The following is a 14,722-nucleotide window of genomic DNA, read 5'->3' as shown; positions in this document are numbered from 1 at the left end:
CCTTCTGTATATTTTGCCTAGTTGTTCTTGAACCAAATGTGGATCATATTAATTCCAGAACATAATGAATACGGTAGCAGAAATTCAACTTGGCTGTCTGTGGAGACTAATTTATCCAAAAAAGGTCAACTTCCCACATTGAGTTTCATTGAATTGGTATTGTATTTCTAATATCTTATAAAAATTAATTATAGGAGTTGACAGACAACATTTTGGAGTTGAATATATAATCACCTCCATAGTTTCAGAAAATCAGAAGATAGCCTTTTAATTTGCTTAGTTCAGAGAATTTCTAGGAAATTGTTGATTTTTTTTTGATTTGTGATAGGTTGAAGTTGACCTTGCCTTGTAAAACTTGCGATTTACTACAACTGCTCAATTTCTATCAGCTCCCCAAAGAGATTATTTAAAAAAAACCCAGTTGTTATAGTTGTTATAGAACAGTTAAAGGAAACTAGTGTTTTTATGGAGCTAGGCAAATGCAGGGTATTTTGTTTTGTTTTTTCAAAAATTGTGTCTTAAAACCTAAAACACATTGTACCAATCACCTCTTCCCTTGATTTTCCTAAGCACATATGTTCTTCAGGAGAAATTGAATTCAGCTTAATTTAGACCTTGGAAAAGTTCTTTTAAGAATTTTTGGATGGACAAGAAGAACATTAGGCTTTTAAGAAATAAAACTTAAAGTCTATCATTTGGATAAAGTTCAAGTTGCATTTTGCATCAAGTTGAAAAAAAAGATTGGAATGAGATTTAAAAGTTCAATCTTTAACCATTGATTGGAAGACAAGTCAAACATCAGCAGAGCACACCCACACTTTGATTATTTTCAAACAGATTCCAAGAAGCATTAACTTTGTCCATTTTCACCATTCCACACACATTTCTCTGTTTCCATAGTATCTGAGTAGTCTTGATTTTAAAATCCACCTTTGTTTTTGGGGCATGTGTTTTCTTTCCTCTTTGGGAGAAAGAGTTTGTCTGAGGATGTCAAACAGTTTGAATAAGTAAGATAGTATACACATGGGTTTTCAAATACACTATTACACTTGAACTGTATTGCAGTTATTTAAATTCATTTCATATTTATTGTGGCCTACTATGTGTGAGTTATTGGGATGAAGGGAACAATAAAATAAGCAATTAAATTCAATAAACATGTATTAAGTGCAAAGCATTATAGTAGGAGATTTTAACTAATAATTAAGAATGCAATTCTAATAGGGGAAATAAGACGAGTGATATTACTATCTAATAATATTCCAGTGATACCAAGGTCTCATCAATAGTGTTATTCTCTCCAGTGACGGTAAAGAATGCAAATTATTCAGACCTCTGTGTTTCTGGTTCTTGTCAGCCTATAAATGCTTCATAGAGAATCTTCCCAAAACACTGGAGTATTTCTTCTAGGCATTTTAGAAAAGGTTTTATAAGCATTAATGCTTTCCATCTACTATACTTTACTTTTGCTATATGACCACCATATTCTTTTTTGAATGTATGTTTCCTAGATGATGTCTTTTATAGAATTTCTTATATTTAAATAATTTTGTGTAATATACTAAAGCCTATATCAGTTCACTACGTAGGATAGTTCATAGTACACAGATAGTTATTATGATAGTTACCATAAGACAAGTGCCACAACAGCTAAGTAACACTCCTAAAGAAAAGATCTGTTCATATTACTCTCTACTCCATCAAAAAATCACTATTACCTCTAGGATCAAATATAAATTCCTCCATTTGACGTTTAAAGCCTTCATAACTTGACTCCACTTACCTTCTTAGGATTATTATATATACTACTCTTATACAGTTCAGTTAAATGAGTCTTTCATATGGTGATAGGAATGGTTCTGAAGTAAGGATTTCAATCCCACGTGCAGTATTCTGTTTCCTATTTCCATCTATAATGTCTGGAATGTATCTCCTCCTCCCCTCAATCTCAGAATTCCTAACTTTCTTCAAAACTCACTTCATGAACCATATCTTATATGAGGTCATTCCTTATTCCTCTGATAATGCCCTTATTCAAGCATTAACTTGTATTTATTTTGTTTATATGTGTGCATTTTGTTTCTATGGATGGAACATAAACTCCTTATGAGCAGATAAAATTTTATTTTTGTACTTGTCTCTCCAGTCCCTAGCTCAGAGTTTGACACAAAGTAGGCACTTATTGATGGATTAAATAATTATAAAAAAATTGCTGTGGGGATTTTTAAGAGGAAGGGATTATATTTATAATCTCATTTCAGATCTCATTGGTCAAAATGAGACCCTGATGGAGTGGAGTTATTGAGATGTGAGAGTCTTACTTTGGGAACTTTTTAAGTGAGAGTTTACTTTGAGTGAGTCAGGAGCATAGGATTGGTTTCTAGCTTTGAAGAAGAAGATGAAAGTGGTCAATAAAACTACTTCAGTTTGCTAAAGGAAAAGATTTTTGGGAACACATAAATTATTCATCTTCATGTTCTTATAAACAGTTTTCTACTTAAGAGATTTCAGAAAATTTTCATTTGGGTAAGATATAAGACCTCTCTTGGTTGAATTGAGTTATCTTGTTCCCAGTGGGAGAATACCTTAATTCTGTATTGTTCATACATATATAGAGCTTTGGATACTCCTGCCCCAAAAGACAAAATGATTAAAAGTTAGGACATGGTCATCACCCCAGATGAGTAAAAAAATCTCTCTTCCAGAAGAATGGGGTGAGAAAAGACTAGAGATGTTTATTATATCCCCCTTGAATCCACACACATCTACGACCTCTTGCCATAGGTGGGCCTCCTTACAAATGTGGAACCCACTCTTCCTCTCTCTCTCTTTCTCTCTCTCTCTCTCTCTCTCTCTCTCTCTCTCTCTCTCTCTCTCTCTCTCTGTTAAGCCTCTTGAAGGTGGTATCATAAAAGATAGTCTCTGAAAGATTCATATCAACTAGGATTAAATTACACAGAGAAGAGTAGTGGGAAATGTGTCCAGGTCTACAGTCTGGTGGACATAGCTGAATAAGAATATGTGGTCAGGGGCGGCTAGGTGGCACAGTGGATAGAGCACCACCCTGGAGTCAGCAGTACCTGAGTTCAAATTCAGCCTCAGATATTTAATAATTATCTAGTTGTGTGGCCTTGGGGAAGCCACTTAACCCCACTGCTTTGCAAAAAAAAAAGATTACGTGGTCAGTGTGAAGAAGATGCAAGCACACTGGAAGACCCAATAGCCCTACAGGAGTAGCTGAGTCAGGAAGTCCGTGATAAAACCAGCATATGAACTAGCCAAGGATGGAGAATTAAAGCAGATAAAATTTTATAATGACTGAAATTTTAGGACATCTGTATCAAATTGGACAAATGGCAAATGCCATGACACTTCCTGAATTTTGATTACTTGATCTTATATTGACTTTCTGGTCCTAAATTCTTAATGTGACTACTGCCTTGCTTATGTCTTGACATTCTGAGGATATCTTGGTACCATACTGGCTTGGATTTTTGGCTTTTCCCTGCTCTCTTTTCAAGTCTTATCCTGACTCTTTGGATTCATGTGTAGATTATATTTCCTCTGCCTGGGGATTTCTCTAATCACTGACATTTGAGCTTGGGTTGCATGTCCAACACACTGGAGAAAATGTTTTCTTGGGTTTGATTCCTTGTTTGAGACAAATTGTCATTTTCTGATATTTAGTGTCCTTTGACCCCCTTATCTTGTTTCTTTTACTGTATTTCCTGACATTATTCCCTATAAAGTCGGAACTCAGAAAATAAATCTGTAAACTTAGATGTGGGCCAAAATATTTTATGGTCTTGACTCCTAACTTTCTTCTCATGTCTGTGGAGTAAAGAAATATATGTTCACAAATCCCACCTTATGCAGAATGTCTTTCCCAGTCTCCCTATTGGTACCTTTTCCTCCTATATTACCTTCTATATAATCAATATATATCTTTTATTACTTATTATGTACTGTCTTCCCCAATAGAATATATACTCCTTGAGAGGAGGAATTGTTTTTGTCCAACACTTTTTTTGATCTTTCTAGTGCTTATTATGGTGCTGTCTCAATAATCAATCTTTAGTATTTTTTTGACTGTTTGGTTGACTGGTTCATGGTGGTTGCCATTTCTTTTCTTTTCTTTTTTTTTTAGCTTGAATTTGTTTTATTGATACATAGGAGAAAGAATAGTTTGGTTATGCAAATTTTTTTTATACATTAATAAAATATTCTTGTTTAAGAGTAAACAAAATACCCCCTCCCGCCAAAATATAGACTCACTTGAGCAATAAAGTAAAGGGGAGGGAAAAAAATTAAAATTAAAAAAAATAATAGTAATAATTGTAGGTATGGCCAGGTGGTGCAGTGGATGGAGCACCAGCCCTGGAGCCATGAGCACCAGAGGTAACATCCGGCCCTGTACACCCAACAATCACCCAGCCATGTGACATGCAAGCCACCCGAACCCCGCTGCCCTGCAAAAACCAAAAAAAAAAAAAAAAAGAAAAAACCCAAAATAAAATAAAATAGTAATAATAGTAGGGGTGGCTAGGTGGTGGACAGAGCATTGTCCCTTGAGCCAGGAGCACCTGGGTCCAAATCCGGCCTCAGACACCCAACTATCACCCTGCTACGCTGCCCCAGGTGGGCCACCCAGCTCCATTTGCCCTGCACTCCCCCGCCAAATCATAATAATAAAAAATGTTCTTGAGTTTATGTTCCAACACCAACAACTCTGTCGTGAGTGGGTCACATTCTTTATGATAAGTCCATGGCAAAAGTTACTTCCATATTTTTCCACTGTTGCCATTGCTGATCACAACTCCCCCCTTTAGTATTTCTCCACTACCATGTACTATATTTTTCTCTCTCCTTTCACTCTGACTCTGCTGTAGCATAGCTGAGTGACACAGCAGACAGATCCCTGGCTCTGGGGCCAAGAGGCCCTGAGCCCCCATACCACCCCTTAGGCGCAGCATCCAATCCCAGCCCCTTGCAAGAAGTAAAAAAAGAAAATGTGTTACATCTGACCAGTCTCCCCCCATGGTCCATCCTCTCCTCCATCACTCACATCACTCACCCCTTCCCCCTGTCCCCCACCTCCTTCTTCCTCCAGATGCTTATACCCCATTGAGTATATATATATGCTGTTTCCTCTCCTAGCCACCTCTGATGAGAGCAAAGATTCCCTCATTCCCCCTTGGCTTCCCCCTTTCCATATCATTGCAGTAGCTCATCGTAATAAAGAAAAATCTTATTATATGAATTATCTTGGCCTATTCCCCTTCTCCTTTTTCTTTTTCCCATTACATTTCCCTTTTTTCTATTGATTCCATTTTTACTCCATATTTTATCTTTGAATTCAGCTTTCTCCTGTGCTTCAACTATAAAAGCTCCCTCTACCTGCTCTATTAACTGAGAAGGTTCATATGAGTATTATCAGTGTCATTTTTCTATGCAGGAATACATGCAGTTCATCATCATGGTCATATTTTCCCCCTTTCCTCCAATCTCTATGCTTCACCTGAGTCCTGTATCTGAAGATCAAACCTTCTGTTCAGCTCTGGCCATTCCAACAGCAACATTTGAAATTCCCCTGGTTCATTGAAAGTCCATCTTTTTCCCTGGAAGAGGACATTCATTTTTTCTGGGTAGTTGATTCTCAGTTGCATTCTAAGCTCTTTTGCCTTCCGGTATATTATATTCCAAGCCCTACAAGCTTCCAATGTAGCTGCTGCTAAGTCCTGTGTGATCCTGACTGCAGCTCCATGATATTTGAATTGTGTCCTTCTGGCTGCTTGTAATATTTTCTCTCTGACTTGGGAGTTCTGGAACTTGGCTATAATATTCTTAGGGGTTGTTTTTTTGGGATCTCTTTCTTGGGGGGATTGGTGGATTCTCTCCATTTCTATTTTGCCCTCTGCTTCTAGAATATCAGGGCAATTTTCCTGTAGTAATTCTTTGAAAATGATGTCAAGGCTCCTTTCCTGATCATGATTTTCAGGTATTCCAATAATTTTTAAATTATCTTTCCTAAGTTTGCTTTCCATATCAGTTGTTTTTTCAATGAGATATTTCACATTTTCTTCTAATTTTTTATTTTTTTGGTTTTGAAGTATTGATTCCTGATTTCTGGTAAATTCATCAATCTCCCTGAATTCTATTCTTTGTCTGAAGGATTTGTTCTCCTCAGAGAGTTTTCTTATCTCTTTTTCCATCTGGCCAGTTTTGTTTTTTTAAATCATTCTTCTCCTCAATAACTTTTTGAACTGTTTTATCCATTTGACCTAAGCTGGTTTTTAGCATGTTATTTTCTTCAGCATTTTTTTTTTTTGGATTTCCTTGACTAGGCTGCTGACTTCATTTTTCATGTTTTTCCTGCATCTCTCTCCTTTCTTTTCCCAGTTTTTCTTCTAACTCCCTGATTTGATTTTCAAAGTCTTTTTTTGAGCTCTGTCATAGCCTGAGCCCAATTTCTATTTTTCTTGGAGTCTTTAGATGCAGGAGCTTCCTCATCTTCAGACTGAGTATATTGATCCTTTTTGGGATCATAGATAATGTATTTCTCAATGGTGTTTCTCTTGTTTCTCTGCTTGCTCATTTTCCCAGTCTAAGCCTGTTTTTGGGGTGCTTCCTGAGCTTTTGGGACATTCCCACAAGAGTCTCAGTGTGTGAGGCTCTGTCCTCCCTCCTGGTCTGTAAATTACCACAAGCTCCCCCCCTCTGCCATGGGGCTCAGGTGGGGGGTGGCCCTGCTGTTCTATGGGGGGGCCTGGACTTCGATCAGGATCTGAATGTGGTCAGAGCCCCAGAGTCAGAGGCCAGAGCTCCACAGTCTCTCTCTCTCTCTCTTCAATCCCCTCCCTAGGTTCAATGGGCTCATGCCCTGGGGGCTCCTGCTTACCACCTCAGCCTGCTTCTGTTTCCTGGATCTGGAATGCAGTGGCCAAGCAGCTTGCTGTGTGCCCTGAGGCCTAGGCTTCACATGCTCGCTCTGGCAGAGGTCCCCCGCTGTTCCCCCAATTTGTGCCTGGTGCTCCCTGGGGCGCAAGTCAGGAAACTCCTGTGCTGCTGTGAGCCACGGCTCCCAGCACCCTGGGGCTGCTTCCAGGAGGCTGAAGTTCTTTCACTCTGGCAGGCCACCCCTCTAGCGGGCCACCCCTCCAACCCTGGGGAGCAGAGCCTTTCTGCTCTTTTCCAGGTTACCTTGAGTAGGAGAACTGGCTTATTGGGTCCCTCTGTGGGTTCTGTCTCTCGAAAATTTAGTTAGAGTCCTTAGTTTCAAAGATTTATGAGAGAGCGCCTAGGACAAGATCCACTCTTGTCACCATCTTGGCTCCGCCTATGCCATTTCTTTTCTTCACAGATTTTAGATCATTAGATTTGAACATAGATTTGGAGCTGGAAAAGACTTTGTAGACCAACACCTAATTTTATGTAGGAGGAAACTGAACACTAGATTGGTTAAGTGAGTTGTTTGCTCACATAGAATGGAGGGTTTTTTTCTGATTCTCAAACTATCACTATTTCCAATGTACTCTACTAAGGTATTTGACTTAAATCTCTAAAGACATAACAAACTTGGGCCCCAAAATTGAATGATTACTTTCCCCAATATATATGTACCCTAATAGTGACTTTTATTAGGTCTAGTGCTTTTGCTAATTTAAATCTTTGAGTCTACAGAGTTAATATTTTGGGTAATTCAAGGAGACTTAATATATAATCAATCTTATGCTCTGAAATTCTTTTTTTCTCAGATTGATAAAAAACATTCTTTTTATTTATAACCACTAGAAAGAAACAATCAATTATAACTAATTAGCAAATTTTGTGAACATGTATTTCTTTACTCCTCAGACATGAGTTGAAACTTTATGAAATTAGGATAATAGAAGTCAGCAATTGTCACCATGTTGACAGTGACATATTTGTGTGTGCTTGGAAAATTGTACTCTCTTGTCAACTTTCATTTTCAGAATTCTTATTTTCCTTCAAGGTTCAGCTCAGGTATCCATCATATTCCTTCACAAAACCTTTCCTGATTCCCTAAAAATTTACAATACTTTTTTCTTCCTCAACTTACCTTCTATTTGTCTATATGAAACCTTCTTCAGTAGACAGAAGTCCCTTGAGAAAAGGAACTGTTTTGTTGTCTTTGTGGTACTATTATTTATCATTGGATCTTGTTCATATAAATAATATAGGACTTTAAAATACTGCAAAATGAAGATGTTAGACAAAAAAACTTCAAGGTATCTTGAACTCTACACGTATGAATATTTGTTCATAAGACTTTCTAATTTTATAGTCCTTTGTGTTAGTTAGCAAGGGGTCTATTAAGTGTTTGCCATGTGTCAGACTCTGTGCTAAGTGTTAAGGATAAATCGAAGGTAAAGGACAGCACCTCTCTAATAAACTATTGCTGGAATTGTTAACTGATCCAACCATTCTAGAGAGCAATTTGTAACTATGCTCAAATAACAATAAAACAGTGTATACCCTTCCCAAAGAGATCATAAAAAAGGAGAAAAGACCCACATGTGCAAAAATATCATATCAACTCTTTTTTGTAGTGGCAAAGAACTGGAAAATGAAGGGATGCCCATCAATTGGGGAATGAATGGACAAGTTATGGTAAGGGAATATGATGGCATACTTTTGTTTTGTGAGAAATCATGAATGGGTAAACTTCAGAAAAGTCTGGAAAGACTTGTATGAACTGAACTGATATTGAGTGAAGTGAGCAAAGCCAGTAGAATATTGTATACATTAATAGCAACATTGAGACATGATGAACTATGGTGGATGCAATTCCTTCCAGCAGTTCAGTGACAAAGGAAAATTCTAAAAGATTTGTGATGGAAAATGCCAACTATATCCAGAGGAAAAAACTATGGAGTCGGAATGCAGACTAAAACTTATTATTTACACTTTTAAAAAGTTGCTTTAATTTTTTTCTTTTTCTCATAGCTTTTTTTCACACTTTAGTTCTGATTCTTCTTTCACAACATGACTAATATTGAAATATGTTAAACATGATTGTACAAGTATAACTGAAATCAGTTACTTGCTGTCATACAGAGAAGGGAGGAAAGGAGGGGAGGCAGAAAAACATGGAACTCAAAAGATGAATGATGGAAATTACCTTTGAATGTAATTAAAAAAAAGATGAAACAACATTAAAAAAAGAGTCCCTGCCCCCCAGGACCTCATAGTTTAAAATGGGAGAAAACATGAAAATAACTATGATCAAACAAGGGCATATATATATATATATATATAGTACAAGGAGGAAAAATAGAGAGTAGATGCTACCAATATTTTGTTTCTACTAGCTCATACACTTCTTGGGAGCACAAGTGGTGCTATTTTTCACATTGGGTATCCCCAGGAACTAATGTAATGTTTTATATATATATATATATATATACATATATATATATGTATATATATATATGTGTGTGTGTGTGTATATATATATTTACATATATATATATATATGTATATATTCCAGCTAAGTGGATCTGTCATTTTGCCAAGAGTTGCTATTTTTGTTGTGTTCCTTATTGACAATAAATTATATATAAATGATAAAAATACAAATCAATAGATTCCTTTCAACCAATAGTTAAGTAATTATTTTAGTAAGAGGACACTATATCCAAGACTCTAGATTGAATATGAAGTGAGTTAATGAATGATTGAGAGGAAATAAGACTGAATTTGAAATCATGAAGATATGGGTTCCAGTCCTACTGGAATACATACTTGTTATTTGACATTGAATCAATAAGCTTCCAGATATAGGAAGTTTAATAAATGCTTGCTGACTGCTGAGCAAGTCCCTAAGCAACTCTCTAAGGTGATAATTTCCAGACAAATTACATAACTCTGTCAGAGGAAGGATATCTACAAACTGAGTTTCCTCAACTAATAAAACCACAGATCCAAACCTAATAATACATAGAAAGACATAAGGAAGTCAAAACTCTATACCTTAAGTTTGCTTGTTCTTAACAAACAAATGACAAATTCTGTTTTAATGATATAGTCTCCATACTAATCTTAAGTATTTCATGAAAAGACTTTACTGTAACTAAAGTATTATCTTAGATAAAAACTATTTTTATAATCACATGGACATAAGATTGATTCATAAAAAATTAAGATCCACTTTTAAAATAGATATCACCATAGTGAATACTCATGATTTCCGAATTAGGAGGAAGAAAAATACTTTAAGAGTAAAGGGATCTAGTGGAAGAAATCAAAAGGTTACCGTATACTTCCTTTATGAATCTGCTTACTACTGGAATTATCCTGAGGCTGCTTTTAGAGAAGCAACCAAGGTGAGCATGCATGCAAATATTTTAAAATTAATTATAAAAAAGGAGTTATTTTATCTACCAATCTAATAATTTGAAGAATATTGAATATGGAAAGGTAATAACATGTAATATATAAATAATATATAATATATGATATTTATGATATGTATGATATAATAAATATATAAAATATAAAGTAATAACAGTCCTAGAACTATTTCTATCTGAATTTTATAAAAATAATGGCAACAAGGATAATAATGTTATCATGACCTCTTTTATATAAAGATAGATAGGATATGCCAACTATATTTGATAGTAGCAAGACGCATGGGGTTGTCACTGGCACAACCAAGTGAAATGATTGTGTGATCACTTGTCAATATTCAAACAGGGATTATCAAATAATCAATAACAAATCAATAAATAAACATTTATTAAGCATTAATATGTGCTAAGCAGCATGTTAAGCCAAAAGGTAGTCCCTGCCCTCAAAGAACTTGCAGTTTAATGGAATCAGAAACACCTGGGGAATTCTTTCTGATCGTTTTCTTTGCTTTCTTCTTTTCTCTAAAGCATTTAAAAGATTTCAAGTACCTTTTTCTATTTTGACGTGGAATAGATTCATTTCAAACTTCCTGAAGTTAGCCCTTTCATGAGCAAAAATATATTTATGCATATTTCCTGTGCCTAGTTTTCCTTTGTATTTAGGCCAATATAAAAATGTTGAGAATAGGAAATATTTATGGGAGCCATTTAGAAAACTAGAAGAATCTGCTCAACTGGATTGCGATTGAATACACTCCACAACTGTCAGATTCAAATTGAATACAGGGTTGCCATGGATACTGGTTCCTTGGCCTCTGCTCCAGCACATTAAAGCCTTTTAGTTCAACAATGTGCTAACCACAGATGTTGCCATGCATTGTATTAACAATCAGTTTGCTTCTGTTATTAGGGACTTTTTAAAAAAATATTGTGGAAGGTTTAACTTAAAAACTCCTTGGGAATACTGAAATAGTGTCTTGCTATGTGTCTCTTGCTAATGCAGAAATTTTAACCTTTTTTCTATTCCCTGTTGCTTATTCAAATATGGTCTATCACTTTTGCTATGAGATTAGCTTTATTTGTCCTTTTGGAGGGCAAAACCCATAGTTATATCTGAGATATAGCATGTACTTTTGAGCAGCAATATCAAGAAAGAAACAAGAGTAATAGTGTCAGAAAGGACCATGAGATCATTTTCAAATAAAATGGATCTTTGACTTCATGGATGTAGAGAGTATTAGAGTAGGGCTTTATTGGTTACCTTATCCAATGCACTCATTTTACAGTGTTAGTTGGTAAACAAGTATTAAAATATTCATAATGGTACTAAGGGTACAAATACAGATACCATTAGAAAGTGATAGTCCCTTCCCTCAAGGAGTATACATTCTAATAGAGGAAGACAGTACAGACAGAGGGTGGGACATGGTAAAGAAAATATTAAGTGCAGCCTGTAGAGTTATGAAGGCATAGAAAAGCAGTCACAATTATCAAAGGGTGAAACTGGGATTTGAACTTCTTCCCTCTTCATCTCTGATTCCAAACAGAAATCTTTTAGTTTTATTTTATATTTAGACTAATACAAAAATGTCTGAGATATAATTGTACAATATAAAAATGTACTATCTGAGAATATGGAAAGTTAATCTTTTTAAGCCTTAGGTTCTTCAGCTATGAAATGGGGATTATGCTAATTGTGTTACCACCCTCACAAAACTGTTGCAAGGAAAGTACCTTATAAATTTTAAAGTACCATATATTTTATTGAATAAGAACTGTTTTTGTTTTGTTTTGTTTTGTTTGTTTTGTAGGTCCAGTCAGTCTTCCCAGGCTAACCAAGGTTTAATAAAGAAGCTTTATGGGAAAGGGAGAAGTCAATCAGAAAGTAGGATCAGCCCACAGCACATGAGACTTAGGATCAAAAATGAGTTTGCAAAAGAGAGGAAGTCACAAGGCAAAATGGGGTGCATTCAGAAGTTCTGAAATAAGTCTAAGTGAACTTAGATCAATCAATTTAATCCTTCTATGCCTTGTTTTTTTCATCTTTGAAAGTTGATCTAGAGGTCAGAGATGACCTCTGAGATTTTTTTCCAACTTCAGAACACTATGATCCCATGTTAGCAATGAGGAAACTCAAGCTCATTCAAGTTTAGTGAATAAAGCTAATTTCCCTAGAGTTATAGGCAGAAAGACCAGATTTTCTCTCTCCTAACCATACCATCCATCTTCTTACATTTTTTTTTTAGATTTGATACCTGCTTGTGTCCTTCCAAGAGCAATTCATTTGGTGCCTCTGTTAAAGATTGACAAAAGAATAATGTGACCTAGTATGACCTTTGTTGTGATTTTTTTTAAAAGGAAACCAGCTTAAAAAAAACCTGATCCCCTTCCCAAAACAGCATATAAAATAAGTCAATTTGCAACAATGGGTAATCTTTATAAGAAGTAGGTCTATTGACCTAGAGAAAAGATGTTCCATTTTTTAACTAACGGCAGAAAAAGAAATATTTCTTTCATATCCCTTAACTTAACATGGGCTTCCCATGCAAATGGCATTTACTTAAGATGGTTCAGCTGCAAATCTTGTTCTGTGGAAATGGTTTGTGAAAGCATCCTCATGAAATAGTCTGATTTCCCATGGGCTTTAGAAAAACAATCTACGTGCTGAAAGGGTTCCACGAAATTTGACATGGTCCTACACTTGAACTGTGCCCCAAAATGATTGATTGAGGTTAGAAGAGGCTGACATTACACAAACTGAGGCTCTCTCTCTCTCTCTCTCTCTCTCTCTCTCTCTCTCTCTCCCCCTCCACCTCTCCCTCTCTCCCTCTCTCTTTCTCTCCATATACACGGTGTGTTAATGGAACAATTTTACATTCTCCAGTGCTGAGTTCTGATAAATGCTTCCAAAGATAATATTCTCTCGACAGCCAGGTGTTGAATCCAGAAATACTTAATGTACCAAATACACAGCCTGCCTGCTACGCTCCAGTTGGAGAAAAGATTACAAGAGACCACAGTTATTGACTTGTTCTTGTATGTCTGGTCTCAATCAATGAACATTTCATGTTGGCAACCATGGGATTATCTCCCACCCTATCTCAGCAGTTGACATTATACAAATAGTGTAACAAGCTTGACAACATTTAAAGGGGAAAGGGCTTCATCTTCCAAGGACACATTTATCCCTAATAGAAAGATGACTGGCATCTTGTTCTTGCCATTGAAGTGAAGTGATCAAATATCTGTTACGAGTAATGAAGCTCCTTTCTGCCCCTCCCTTCCAACATGACCTATTTATGAAAATTGCTGCTTGTCAAGAACAATTCTAAGTGAGAGGTTTGCCTAAGTAGGAACCTCAGGTTTAACTCTTCTTTGGCCTCACCTCCCTGTGGTGCTGTGCATAGGGCAATGGCGCATCTGTAACATATTTATGCCAAGGTATACAGGGAATATTGGCATTTCATTATTGGCTAAAGGGCAGAATCTGATGGTGAATAAAAAATTTGCTGAATGAGTGAATGGGACTAAGCCTAAACCATTCAATTTACAGAGCAAACAACTGACCTCCAGAGACATGATGAGTTACTTTCAAGGATTACAGATAGGAAATGTCAGAGCCAGGATTTGAACCTTGATTTTCTGAAGCCAAATTGAAGGTGTGTGTGTGTGTGTGTACGCTTTGTTGTTTTCATTTTCCCTTTTCTATGATGCCTTTCCACACACATATATAGCCTAGCACTTCTATGATTTTGGAACCACTCTCTGCTTCCAAGATTCGAGGTCTATTTTGTGTTATTAATTCTTCAGAAGCATAATGAATCCAATATGATGGCCACTCTATCAATCAAATAAAATATTCAAGCAAGATATGAAATCAACTAAATAACTAAGGAATAGCTCAGATATTGATCATGGCTGCTGCTCTCTCATGTCCCAACCAATTGGGGAACCCCAGTCCCATGTAATCCCTAGGTGTTCCTACCTGTTGGGAAAAAGGTGGAGTTCAAGTGAATTGGGGGTTAGAGTTAATGAGTAGCATTATACTTGGTTATTTGAATCTTGGACTAGTAGCTAATGTGTTTCAGGTATCCTAACTCCATATGTCTTTCCATTTCTATTCCTTATCTCTGTTTGCAAATCTTATTTCCATGATTTTTTTTCTCTGAACCACAAACTACTCCCATTTTTAGCCGAGGTCTACCTCAGAGATATTGCGGGTTTGGTGTCAGACCACCACAATAAAGTGAATATTACAATAAAGTGAGTCATATGAATTTTTTGGTTTCCCAGTGCTTATAAAAATTATGTTTACAGTATACTGTAGTCTATTACATATGCAATATATT

Source organism: Macrotis lagotis, chromosome 3, assembly GCF_037893015.1.
Source record: "Macrotis lagotis isolate mMagLag1 chromosome 3, bilby.v1.9.chrom.fasta, whole genome shotgun sequence".
Taxonomy (NCBI): Eukaryota; Metazoa; Chordata; class Mammalia; order Peramelemorphia; family Peramelidae; genus Macrotis; species Macrotis lagotis.
Note: the sequence above shows the minus strand (reverse complement) of the source record.